Below are 14,042 nucleotides of genomic sequence, written 5' to 3'. Positions count from 1 at the left end.
CCTTCAGCTAGTGGTAAATACAGGTTTATACATCTGTCCAAACAGAGAATGTACAACATCAAGAATGATCCCTGATGTCCACTACGAACTTTAGTTGACATTGAGATGTGATATAGGTTCCTCAGTTGTAAGAAATGACAATGGGTCTCCCTGCATGTATGGGGGCATGGACCACATGAAAACTCTCAGTCATGTACTCATGAACCTAAAACAGCTCTGAAAAATAAAGTCTGGTTAAAATATGGACTTAGCAACATGGTGCACTGCTAAAATTATTGGAAAGTTTTCTTTTTCAAACTAGTCACACAGTGAGGACCACTTCTCTTGGATGCACTGATGTCCTGGACAAGGGGACTTCTAAGAGCTGAGCTGTGGAGAAAAGCCAGGCCAAGTCACCTCAGACAGATGCAGCTCCCTACCCCATGTGGTTTTTTAGTATGTCCACCATCTTTTTGTGTAGCCTATGGAAGAAGAAATTACTTGCAGAAACATGATTCAAAGGTATCTCCTTTACAGGAAGAAAGGATGCCATTCATCCATGGAGGCCTGGTCATTTCAACCAAATGAGCAAAGACAAGAAGCTCACAATAGTAAGAAAGGCTTATTGCTTCCCATGAACCTTTTAGAACCTTCTGCTCTAAAAAGCCTCCAGAGGAGTGAGCTTCAGAATACTCTAGTCATTTCTTTTTGCTGTGGTTGAGACAGAGTTTCTATCCCAGGCTGGCCTTGGATTCCCAGTGTAGTCAAGAGTGACCCTGAACTTCAGAGTGCTGGTAGTGTAGGCATGTCTCATCACACCTAGCTTATGTGGTTATAAGGACTGACCCAAAGCCTCCTACACTCTGGCTACATCAGCAAACCAGAAACTTAAAAAAATGAAAACATTGTATATATATCATATACAAGCATGTGTATGTGCAGACATCTGTGCAAGGCATGTAGAGAAGTCCATGCTGGCAGTATTTCTTCTACTTATCTTCATCTTATAAGTACCTTAAGAGAGATAAGGTCTCTCACTGAACCTGAAGCTCATTTTCTCAGCAAGACTGGCCAACAAACTCTGGGATCCTCCTGGCTCCTTCTCACCCCAAGTACTGGTGTTACAGATGCATGCCCCCACACCTGGCTATTATGTGAGTGTTGGGGATATGAACTTAGGTCCTTATGCTTGCACAGCATGTACTTGACCCACCCAGTACCCAGAACATTCTTATTTAAAGATGTCTCCTGCAGCTTAAACTGTTTTCTTGAACTTCAATCATTCAATAGCCAGCCACCATCTTGATTTTGCTCTAGTCCAGAACACCCTCCACCGTGACTCACCATTTTTCTTTAATGGGCTTACAATTTCATTTAAATAGATTGAACCTCAGTAGAATCCTTACACCAAGAGATTATGGCCTAATTCCATATGTTTATAAACATATGTTAAACTTACGAGAAGTATTAGCATTCTGTCACATGCTGCACCTCACAGTGGGCATGTGTCCCATTAGGGAGGAAGCACTGAGTGTGGAAAACACAACTGTACTTAGCAGAAAAGAGGGGCCTGACACTTGGTTTTCAGAACAGTGTCATAAGCCACAGATGAAACCAGGTTTAAGATGTCACTGACTGCCTGGAGGTCAGCTCCACAGCTAGGTGTAGGCTAGGAGTTTTTGAAATACTGATTCCTAGAGGCCAGGACTCATTAACAATGAGATCTGCATAGTGTGCTCTGAGCACAGGATGAATGCCAGGCACTGGTTCTTGCTCTGATTCAACATTGCCTGCATGCCTCTGACTCCTCACATTAACCATCTTTTCGTGTGTCTCTCCCAGTTCCTTCCTTTCTCTCCCCCCTTTCCTTCTCCCTCCCTTTCTTCTTCCCTCTTGCTTCTTTCATTTCGTTCTTTCTTTTCCTGGCACTGAGAATGCAACCAGGCCTTCATGCATGCTAGGCAAGAGCTCCACTCCTGAGCTACTCGCCCCGTCTCTCTCTGAATTGGCACCTTCCTTTCCCTAGGAAGCCCTGCTGAAGGTTGTCTACTGGACTCTATTTGAACTCAGATCATCATCTTTGCTTCGGAGCATCTAAGCCCTGTGGCCTCACTACCTCAGACACATCTTGTGAAAGAATCAGCTGTTTGCTTCCAACTCCTTGTGGAAGTTCATGTTCATCAATTAACAATTCATGTTAATCAAATTGAATACCATGCAGGGATGCATGAGTGCAAGAATATATGCACTATGACAGCAACACTGACTCTGGTGGCCCTCCTGGATGACTTAGGCTCTCTTTTCACTTCAAGGAAGCTGAGTTGAGACAGAAATGAGTAACACGGTAGTGGTCCATGCTACAAGATGCCGTGGACCGCTGAAAGAAAAGGACTGGTGCGTGAATACATGGATGCTGATGTAAGCTAAAGTATTTGAAGAACAGTTATTTGTAAAAAAGAAATTACCTACTTTGATTAAATTTTAAAACTCAAAAACTGGTCAATTACTGATTGATGAAGGAGAAGCCTCTTATGGGCCCATGTGATAGCTGTGTCCACTGCAGGCCCTGAAATAGCTTTAGGTGTTTCAGCCTTAGTCTGTTCCAGAAGAGGCATGTTCCACAGAGATAGAGCCTATCTATTAGCCATCTTTGTTGGTGGTACACAACACAGGGTCCTGAGACTCCTGATGACATCTTTGCATTAGTTTAAATCCCTTCAGGTTGATTGTACTTCCCATCTTGATCTTGAGCCCACCACCTTCCCTGTCCCATGGTCAGAAAACTTGGTGTGTTTGTCATGAAGCAGTGCCTGTAAATAATCACTCATTCTGCTGGGATTGGCTAGCAAGGGTGAAGCAAAGGAGGGAATTCTGACAGCCTGAGCATGACTGAGATATGGCTTGGCCAATTAAGGACTTCATACTAGAATATTCCACACATACTATAGGATAGTGAAGAGATTCATCACCTATATTTAAAGTTGAATTTACTGATATTTTATGGTATTAGATATTATTTCTATTAACATTTTATGCTGAAATTACAGAATGATTCGTGAGTACTGAATTTTTGATTGCTTTTACAGTTGCTGGGACACTATTAAACTTGATTTACGTTAATAGTGCTGTAAGAAGATATTAACAATGGAAGTTCCAAAAGCACTTAGCATCTCATAATTGGAGTTAAATGACAAAAAAAATGAAGAGATAATAAAGTGAAGAGAGGAAAGGAGAGAGAAAGTTTTGACAATATCCTTTTCAACCTGTGGTTCTTAATAAGGTTTTGTGCAGGATTGTTTTAAGTTCGGAAGGGATCAAACCCCCGATCAGGAGAGGTGATGCTGATTTATTAAAGGAATTTTATAAGATGGAATTAAGATCTCGCTCCAGGTAGAGAGCACAGAATTTAGCACTTCCCTGAGAGAAAATGGTCTGATTTCCAGAGGAGAGAGGAAAGTCCAATTACTGCCTCCTTATTCCCTTCGTTATGTCAAGAAGATTGCCTAATTTTTTGAAGTGAAAATTGATTTAGCCATAGCTGTTAAAACATAAATAAGGAGGCATTTGTAGTCAAGATGTCAAAGTTTAAGCAATAACAACAATTGCTGTAGTGAATTTTATCACACTCACGTTCTATATCTCCCATATATGATCTCATTTAACCTCTACAACGTTCCCCTGCATTAGCTGATGCATTGGTGTGCTTTTCGTGACTGAGACAAATAACTAGAGAAACAACTTAAGGGAAGAAAGGTTTATTTGGACTCATGATGTCAGTCTGTGGTTGGCTGGCTCCATTGCTTTGAGACTGTGGCAAGGCAGGAGGACCATCATGACTGGAAGTAGAGCTGCCCATTCATGGCAGTCAGGAAGCAGACAGTGAGATACAGGAAGTGGATAGATGTGAGATATTCTTCAAAGTGATGCCTCCAGTGGCTTACTTCCTCCAAATGGGTTCCATTTCCTCTTATCTCTCCTTATGACATTGTATTATGGATCTATGAAGGGATCAATACCTTGATCAGGTCTGAGCCCTGGAGTGACTGGATTCATCATCTGAGGACCAATGTGTCAACAGATGAGTATGTTGAGAATTTTTTCATATCTAAACCATAACAGTTGCTGTTATCACTCCCAGTTACAGCTAAAGAAAGGGAGAAACTTAGTGCCTTTGAGTTTTGAGATAAGGTCTCACTCTTGCCTAAACTGGCCTTTAAATCATGGACACCTCCTACTTCAGTCTCCCATGTGCTGGGATTACAGAAATGGGCCACCATATCCAATAATTCAGTAACAACAAGTAGTAGCGCCAGGCTTTGAGCTTAGGTAGCCCGACTCCCAGTAGATTTTTACCTTCTAGACTCTTCAGAGAGTAACAAATTAATTATAGTTATGTGATTCTTTTGAGCCCAATATGCTCTGTCTATCAGGAGATAGGAGATATTCTCCCCTTCAGAAAAACACAACATTTAAAAACTGTGTTAGTATGTGGATGAACATGCGTACAAACAGTGCTATTACTATATGTTAACACACTATTCTTGACCCTAAAGTTCATTTTTTGAATGATTTTTAAAAGAAATCAAGAGGCCAGAGGGGATGGCTCAGCAGCTAAGAGCTGAGACCTGAATTTGGTTCTCTGCATCCACGCCGGGCAGCTCACAACCATCCGTAACACCAGGTCCAGGGGGATCATCTCTGGTCTCTATAGGTGTCTGTGTTCACATGAACATCTCACATCTACCCCACATACACATAAGTAAACATAAAAATAAAATTCTTTAAAAAGGAAGAAATCAAAGCATTTTTTTTCAGGGCCTCTGCAAATGAGCCCTAGACATTAAGCCAACCATAATGACTAGAGAGATCAGCTGCTTAGCCTGGCAAGTAAAACTAGGATTAGAACACAAGATTATGACATCTCATTCCAGATTACACCAGAATCTGGGAAACCATGGTGATAAGATGAATGGAAACAACAACCTGGTGGTTTCTGTCTCCTGGCTTTTATTAGGGAAGAGTGACTTTCATGGCTTGGGTCTTTCCCTGTCCTTTGGTTTCACAATGATCTTTCTTGGTTTTCATGGTCTTTACCTCAATCTAGATCTTTCAGAGTCTATGAGGGACTGATTCCAGGAGCCTCTGGGATACCCCAGACTAAGGATGTTGAAGAGGAAACAGTGAAGCTATTCACATGTATTCTGTGTATACTCTCCTATGTTCTAAACTTTCTAGGTGACTTGTAATGCCCAATTAAATGGTATTCTCCTGTGTATTTAAAGCCATCTCTAGATGGTTTACAATGCTGGGTACAATGTAAATATTATGCAAATAAGGACACAGAGCTTGCACTTATTCAATATAGACAGGTTAAAAAATGATTTTGAATAGTGCTTGGCTGAATCCATAGATGTGAAAGCCTTGCATATAGAAGGCTAACCATACTTCTTTTTAAGCTACACCATTGATGCTGGACATCCATTGCTGGCCTGTGTTGTGGAGATCCTGCAGCCCTGGGTCTGCAGGACCAACCTCCCCCACGCCTGTGCTCCAGTAGATCACAGATCAGGTGGAGGTTGGGATGGGCCAACATGTAACCCTGGGCAATGCTGGTGAGTTCACCCTGGTGATGAAGACAGGGGAGAGCTGTCTTGACTACCCAGATGCAGAACCATACTTCTTTTTAGTCAAACAAAAAAACAGAAACAAAAACCCAAGTGAATTCTTACTTGGGAATGCTGCCTGTAGGCTACCATAATACTATTATTGACGGTGAATATTGGCAGAGTTGAAATCTGCTGCTTGCTTAAGATTCTGACTTGGAATACTACTTGGGAAACAATGTCCTGCAAACTCTGAGGAGTCACAGCCACACTGTTTAGGCTTTGTCACTCAGAGAATGTGAGGTTTCTGCCTTCAGTGGAAGTGACTCTTATTCATTCTTCTCCCCATGAACCTATTTCCTTTGGAGTCAAACTAGGGTTCTGAGAAACTACTGGACACTAAATTTCAGCCTAGACTTAAATACACTTTGAATACAAGTAATGAGGAAAAAAAATCCAATTTTTGTCCTTAGTTTGCCCCAGGAACACACATGAACACACACATATATTATACATATTTGTGCATGAACACACACACACACACACACACACACACACACACACACACACAGAGTCTTGGACCCTCTCTAAATGCATACAACTACACTACCATGTTAGGGTTAATATCTGTTTTGCTTTATGATAAAAGTAATCTCAGGTTATTTCTGGTTGAATTGGGTCATTTGCATGAAGGATGCACACTGGTAAATATAGCAGAGTGGATGAGATTTATGTTATAAACATTGTCTAAAATCCGCCTCACCTAAAGGCATGGTTGAAACGGGGCAGAAATGCCTATTTTATTAAGCAAGGAAATTGCTCCAGGAATCTAGGATAAAATATTTTCCTTGTAATTTTAACTCACTTACAACCATGTGACTTCACTGATTTATTTCTTTAGTTCATTCTTTTAAATGAAAGAATGGACAGTGAAGCATATAGCATTTATAGACTTCATTTGGAAAATGGCCATTTTTTTTTTTTTACCTTAAAAGTGATTGGGAATGTGAATCTGGGATCCTGTTAAGATCATGGCTAACAAAAGGCACAGAATAAAAAGAGATTGGTCACCAATACGCCAACGATAGATGATTGAATGGATAGACACACAAATAGATTAATGAATAGATAGAAAAACAGATAGATGGATAATGCAGATGAATGAATTAAGAGAGACATAAATGGATAGACAAGTAGATGACAGATAATAGAAAGAAATTCATAGATCAATACATGGTTAGAAAATGGATAGCGAGATGCACATGGATGAATAGATGACTGGGAAGCAGAATAAATAGTTGATATCTAAATGAATATAGCTAGATGAATGGATAGAAAGATGCTAGAGGTTGATGAATGTAAGGGTAAATCTGGAATGAAATTGTAGATAGATGCAAAGTTACCACAATATCATGATTGTGCCTGACTGTAGTGGAATACCAATGAAGATAAAGACATCTCTCTTTGTGAAGGGCTTTAAAACAGTTTAACTGTTTGGGTAGTGCATAGACTAGAGTAGGAAATAAGTCACTAAGAGATCTGAACTTTCAAAATAAAGGGCCCAAAGATATGGGAAAAAACCCCAAACATATGGGTGTACCATGATTAGATCATGCTGGAATGCCCCATAATACACTATTCAGGCCTACTTGGCCTCTTCAACATCTGCTAGAACAATGTCCTGGTACAGAGATGGAGGACAATGGTGACTTCCCTGGCAGCCTTGGAGCATTCTTGATAACAGACAAAAGACATTCCTTTTGGCCCCTTCTTTAATTCTAATATTCTTATGTACTTGTGCTGGTAGACCTACTTAGGAGGGTCTGGTATTGTAATTAATCCATGTCACAGGAAGATGTAGTATCGGTGGGATTTATGAGTGGGTTTGAGCTGCCATGATGTGTAGGGGAACCTCAGCCTGTGTGATATAAATGCCTCTGCTAATTGGATTGCCAGAGCTAATCAGAAGCCAGAAAGGGAATTAAAAAAAAAAAAAAAAAAAAAAACAGCAGTGTTTGCTGCTGCTGCTGCTGCTGCTGCTGCTGAGGTGCTGCTGGCGGCTGATAAAGTGGACAGCTCCTTTCAGAGCAAGGGGTGCTGGAATTGAATCCTCATGTAGAGGTCTTACTCCTGACAGCTAGGCTATCTCAAGTGACACATCCCCTTTGTCACCAGCCCAGGAAGAGATAGGGCCATGGGAGAAAGGGCAGACTGATCTCCAAGATTTTTTTTTTTTATTACCAAACTGCAAATTCAGAGTGAGTAGGAGAGATGGAAGGAACAGAGGCCACTGTGGGAAGCGGCTGAGAGAGTTGAATTGCTTCTCTAATTGAAGTTCTACTTCTAGGAACATGAGAGTGCCCAACACCACTGTGGGGGTGTGGCTTTGGGAGTGTGAGCCTATGTCTCCATGACCAAAAGGTATAGGCAGGAGGGAGTTATCCTGGCATCAGTCAGGTGCCAACTTTACTGCAGATGAGAGGGGGGAACCCACATTTTACTGGACAGGTGCAATTTGGAGAGTGGAAGATCTTGATCTGTAAGGAAGGTAAGGAAACAGACTCGGTGTGAAACCTCTCTCTTTGGGGAAAACCATCAGAGGTGAGAGGGAACTCCTGGTCTATCCTTGGTCTTTCATTATTTTGCATAGGAGTCAAGATAAAGCACATATGCATTCACTGTACTACTCCCCCACACCCACCAGTGGTTTTATTCCAGCAGAAGGAATGCAAGGTATCTAAGGAGAGACTGGGCACTACCTCCACCTTGTTTGCCTAAGTCTTCATCATTTGCTGCAGAGAAAAACAGGTCTTTAATATTTGGTTTTACCAAGCTGAGTTTCCTGAGGTTCTCATTAAATCCTACCCCCCTGAATTCTTTCTCCTTCTGTTATTATCTCTCCTTTGCCTGTATTTCTTCTAGAGCCCTCACTATATGCCCCAAAGCCCTGCCCGAGAGGCAAACCCTTAGCCTCGATGAGTAGGCAGCAAGCCCCTCTTGCACATAACAAAGAGTCTATTTTCCCCCAGCTCTATCTTTTGGGCGACACGATAAAAAATAACCCTGTATTTATGCAAATTGCAAAGTAGCGTGTGATAATGAAAACAAAACAGTGCTGGCCCGCAGCCAAGACATGGCGTTGATGGGGGCTCGCGACCATGTGGCTCCTGATTCTTCAGGGAAAGCAGCTGTAGAGAAATGAGACTACACAGCACCATCCTCACACGCGCACACCCTCATCGGCACGCATTCCGGTACCCGTCACCTCGGAGCTGGCCAAACTTGGGGATCCAAAAGCGGTCCTGCTTCCTAGCGCCGTTGAGCTCTGCAGCGTCGTCCCCCACGAACCTCCCTGGCCCCCTGCTCCTGATTCCCTTTCAGGAATTTACAAACATTTTTCCCTAGATCAATATCCGTATTGATTATTCATTGTGAGCGAGTCGTGTGTCTTTGGTGATCCAGCTTGCAGAGGGTAGCAGCTAAAGGCTGCTGCAGGGGAAAAAATAACAGAAGGTGAGAGGGACTCAGCTCTGGCTGTGGTCTGCGGCTGTCACATCTCAGAAAGGAAGAAGAGGAGAATGCTCCAGGATGAAAGGATGGAGAAGGGTGGAAGAGAAAGAGGGAGCAACAGCAAGAAAGAATGGTGTGAGGACTGGACATCTGGTCCTAGGGATCTCAATGGGCTTGGAGGAAAGCCCCATCACCTTGGGTCTGCTGCTAGGTGCAAATTGCTGTGGGTTCTTCTGCTCTGGGAGTGACAAGTGACTCACGGTTTTGGTGTCTTCCTACGTAAGAGCTTTTGGTGGGGGGATTCCTTGGCTTGCTGACAGACAAGGAAGGACGCAGCCAGCAGTGAGGTAAAAGAAAAAAAAAAAGAAAAAAAATACCAGGATTCCTTTCCAACCGCTTCGCCGAGGATGTGCACCCGTTCGGTTTGATTTGAACAGCTTGCTGCTCTAAATGGCATGCGGAAGGAAGATAATTAAAAAGGCCAGCATCACTTACTAAGTGAGTAAACACAAAGCCGTTCCAAACGTGCTCTCCAGCTAATGAGAAGCTGTGATTTCTTATACTTCAAGGCAAAACAAGACAGGGATGGGGGCTCAGCCGAGTGTATGTCTGCATGTGGACGTGGATATGGGGGTGGGCGGTGGTCCTTGGTGATGGAGATAAATCGACTAATTGTTGGCGATGTTTAAAAAAGGGATTACTGGAAAAGACGGTGAGATGATGACAGGAAGACATCTTGGATCAGAGCCAAAAAAATAATAATCAAGGCAAATCAAGTCTGCAGTTCGGAGAAAACACCCATGGCTTGGGAAGCTCCGATGGGAACATGGGAACCGCTGGAGTTCCTCAGCTGAGTCTGGGAATATTGTTGTGGGCACAAGAGGACAAGATTCAGGAAAGAGTCGTGGCATGCCAGCTTACACAGCTATGCCACATGCTGAGAAAAAAACCCAACAACAACAACAAAAACCCAAACCAAATCCACACCAGACCCAAACAGTGAAAGCCAACATAGCCATTCCTTTGCATTGGAGCCTTGCTGCTGGCTCAAAATCGCTCCATCTATCTAAAGTATAGTGCTTCTGCTAGTAGCTGCTCCTCCATCCATTTGTCTCCCGGAGCTGCCTCACCATTACAGAGTGGTACTAGGAAGAGGAGTGTGGGGAGATTCGGTTTCCCATTGGCGGGCGTCTGGCAAATGTGCCAGGTGATCATCTTTGCCATTTGGATCGACATATGGCAGCTGGTTTGGGGATTCTTCTGTTGTCACCCAGCTGTGGCTTGGTGAGTCCCAAACCAACCGTGAACTCTTTTTATACAGTGTTCCAAACACATATGGACAGAGTGGGGACCCTAAGGAATAAAAACAGTTGGCTTTTCTTTTCTCTGGGTGTTCAGTTAATTGAGCTATACAGTTCTCTTTTTCACAAGTAGAAATGGGACTTTCAAAACATCCTGGATATGGTGGTTTAGATGAGATTTCCTACAAATGAGATTTTTAACTTTTACCTTGCTTCTTTATTTTGGTCTCCCCAATATACCTGAAGTTTCCCTGAATAGTAGACAGAATATCCTGCAGCTATATTAGAGACCCAAGGACTATGGACTAAACCCAGCTCTGGATGGTTAGGGTACCTCTCTGCATGCCATCAGTGTTCATAGAGACCTGTGCCTGTGCTGTTTGTGGGTACATGTGTCAGCATCATGTGCAGTGTGTGCTTGCATGCCTGTGGCTCAGTGTCTGTGTGTCTCTGGAAGAGGGAGGGAAGTGTGAGGTCAGTGCACACTGAATGCTTGGGTATTTATATAATTCATGCAAAGCATGCTCTATGCTGCTAGGCAGACAGCCACCCATCCCTGGACTCTGCAGCTAGGGAAGGCCTGTACAGACCTGATCTGAATGTTAAATGAAAGAGACAAAATTAGCATACTAACCAAGGATGTCAACCTCTCCTCACAATCAGGAAATGGCCATTCCCTTTCTCTAAAGCCAGCACAGTCATGCCCGCCAGCCACTTAACTATGTCCTCGGCCGGATCCTTTTGTTTGTTTGTTTGTTGTTGTTGTTTTGTTTTTGTTTTTGATGAAAGATTGAAAATTCATTAATGAGGAGGGAAAGAAGGGCTTCAAGGGTCTGTAATGAAAACAAATGATCCTCTTTAAACCTCATAACAGCCAAATCCAGGGGGTGGGGTTTGCTTTCTCCTCTGTGGCTGGAGAATAGGAAATTCCACAGACAACAGACCACTTGACGAAAGCCAAAGAATTCACTGCTAGGGAATGGTTCTCCTATGTGGCACAGACCAGCCATGATCAACACGTCTGTGTTAATAAACCTCAATGAGTTTTATCATGCTAACTCCAAATAACAAATGTGGTCTTCCAGATGTCTTTCCATTCAGGCTCAGGCATAGGCTATCAAAGTTTCTTGACCTTGTAAAGGTCAGAAGAACATCCTGGAAATTTTTGAGCAATTGTTCCTGGCCACCCCACCCCATTTTTGGTAAAGCCTCACTTTGCAAACTAGGCTAGCCTGGAATTCATGGTGATCCTTCTTTCTCAGCTTCTAAGTATTGGGAGTCCAGGCATGAACATCCACAGTTGGCTTGACTCTACTCCCATCCCACCTTTTTTTTTTTTTTTTTTTTCCAGGGTGTCATATAGTCTAGGCTGGTTTCAAACTTGCTATGTAGTTAAGGATGCCCTTGAATTGCTGTTCTTCTTGTCTCCACCACCCAAGTGCTGGAGTGGTCCCAACATGACCAGTTTTATGAAGCACTGGGGATATAACTTAGGGCTCTGAGTAGGTTAGGTGACCCTTCCTGCCAAGCCATGTCCTGGCTTCTTGCTTCTACTTTTGAAGTAAAACAAATCTTTTTTTTTTTTTTTTTTTTTTTTTTTTTTTTTTTTTTTTGCTATGCATTAGTCTTCTGCAAAGACAGTAGTTGCTTTTATTTTGATCTCTGTAATACAAGGAAGCATCAAAGAGTAAAGGTCTGACTTGCACAGACAGCTAAGGGACCCACACTAAGGTAAGCAGAATGCTGGTTAATAGTTGGCCAGGCCAACCCAAGTATTGGGGTGGAGAAATGTACTTGGTTTTTCTTTCTTCTTTTCATTTCTTTAATGTTCCAACAGGTACTAGAATTCCTTCCACTTTTTCCACCTCCCCCCACACTTTTTTTTGTGATACTGAAACTTAACATTGGGCTTTGGATGCCCTAGATAAGAACTCACCATTGAATTATATCCCTAGCTCCTCCCTCCTTTTAAAAATCTTTTTCTTTTAAAACTGAGACAAATTCTTAACAAGTTACTCAGGATTCTTTGGATTTACCCTGAAGCATAGGTGGGCTTTGAACTTGGGATCCTCCTGCCTCAGACTCCTGAGTGTTTATGATTGCAGGTCTATGCCAACAAACTTGGCACCTTCTTTATTTTATTTTTAATTTTGATCACTTTATTCTTAGAAACAAACTTCTGTTGCATTGTTCTTTTCCTGGTTTGCTTTTAAAGTTTGGTCAAATATTCTGAAATGCTCAAGGATCAGTGGCCCGGTTCCAGGAGACAATACACAGGAGAAAAGCTGGAGGTGACCCAGAGAGCAGAGAGAACACTTATCCCTGAGAATCTGGCATTTGTGAAAATAAAAGCCCAACTTTCCAGTGTTCCAACAGGTGCTAGAATTGGTGTGTTTAAATAGAAAATATATTAATTTTAATTCAAAAATTCCCTATTGGGGATTGACTTTAGGGCCTCCTACGTGACAGGCAGGCAAGCTATTACCACTGAGACATACTCACAGACCCAAATACACCAATTTAAAAAGCTAGGGGCAAGAGAAATGGCTCTGTGGTTAAGAACACTTGTTCTTTTTGCAGAGGACCCTGATTTGTTTGCCAGCACCCCATGGTGGCTCACAATCATCTGCAACTCCAGTTCCAGGGAATGTAAGGCCCTCTCTGGCTTCCCTGGGCACCAGCCATGCAATGGTACACATATATACATGCAGGCAACACACATACATAAAATGAAAATAGAAATTTATAAAATAAACTAAAAGCAAACAAATAAAACCCAAGCTTAAATAAAGCATACTTGCAATAGTTTTAATGGTATACATTCTGGCACTTGGAAGTTATTTCATTTGCTTTTGTTTTGTTGTGTCTTTTTGAGACAAGGTTTCACTAGGTAGAGCTGATTGGCCTGGAGCTCACTGTGCAGAACAGGATGGCCTTGAATTCACAAAGGTGGGCCTGCCTCTGCTTCCTGAATATTGAGATTAAGGGACCACCCAGTTTTCAGCCATTGTTATAGTCTAAAATACCTAGCACAGGTCATTTTATTTTTCTAGTAATTGAAAATAAATACATAAAGCACAACATGGAAAACATCATGGAAATAATTGCTCTATTAAGTTAGGAGGAAAAGGCTAGGTAGAAACAATAAATAGGAGGAAAATGAACAAACACAGGCTGCTTGCTCTGGGGCAAGGCTGTCAAGGTGGCCATACTCTGATGCTGATTTTCTACGAGGCAGTGGTCTTCACAAAGATTTCTTTCCTAACTTTGTAACTTGGAAAATTAAATGTATAGAAATAAAGGAATCCCTCTCCCTCCTCTCCCTCTCCCTCTCCCTCTTGCTCTCTCTCCCTCTTGCTCTCTCTCTCTCTCTCTCTCTCTCTCTCTCTCTCTCTCTCTCTGCAGGATTTTTGTCTTGTAGCCCAGGCTGGCCTTCAATTTGAGATCTTCCTACTTCATTCTCCCATGTACTGGAATTCTAAGGATAAACCATCACATTTGGCTTCTCTAGGACTTTAAAAATTTATTCATGATTAGGATTACCTTAACTTTCTTCTTTGCTTTTTTAATTTGCTCTCTCTCTCTCTCTCTCTCTCTCTCTCTCTCTCTCTCTCTCTCTCTCTCTCTCTCTCTCTCTCTCTCTCTCTCT

The sequence above is a fragment of the Cricetulus griseus genome, chromosome 3 (assembly GCF_003668045.3).
Source record: "Cricetulus griseus strain 17A/GY chromosome 3, alternate assembly CriGri-PICRH-1.0, whole genome shotgun sequence".
In the NCBI taxonomy this organism is placed as follows: domain Eukaryota; kingdom Metazoa; phylum Chordata; class Mammalia; order Rodentia; family Cricetidae; genus Cricetulus; species Cricetulus griseus.
The sequence above is the reverse complement of the archived record's forward strand: the minus strand, read 5'-3'. Positions refer to the sequence as shown.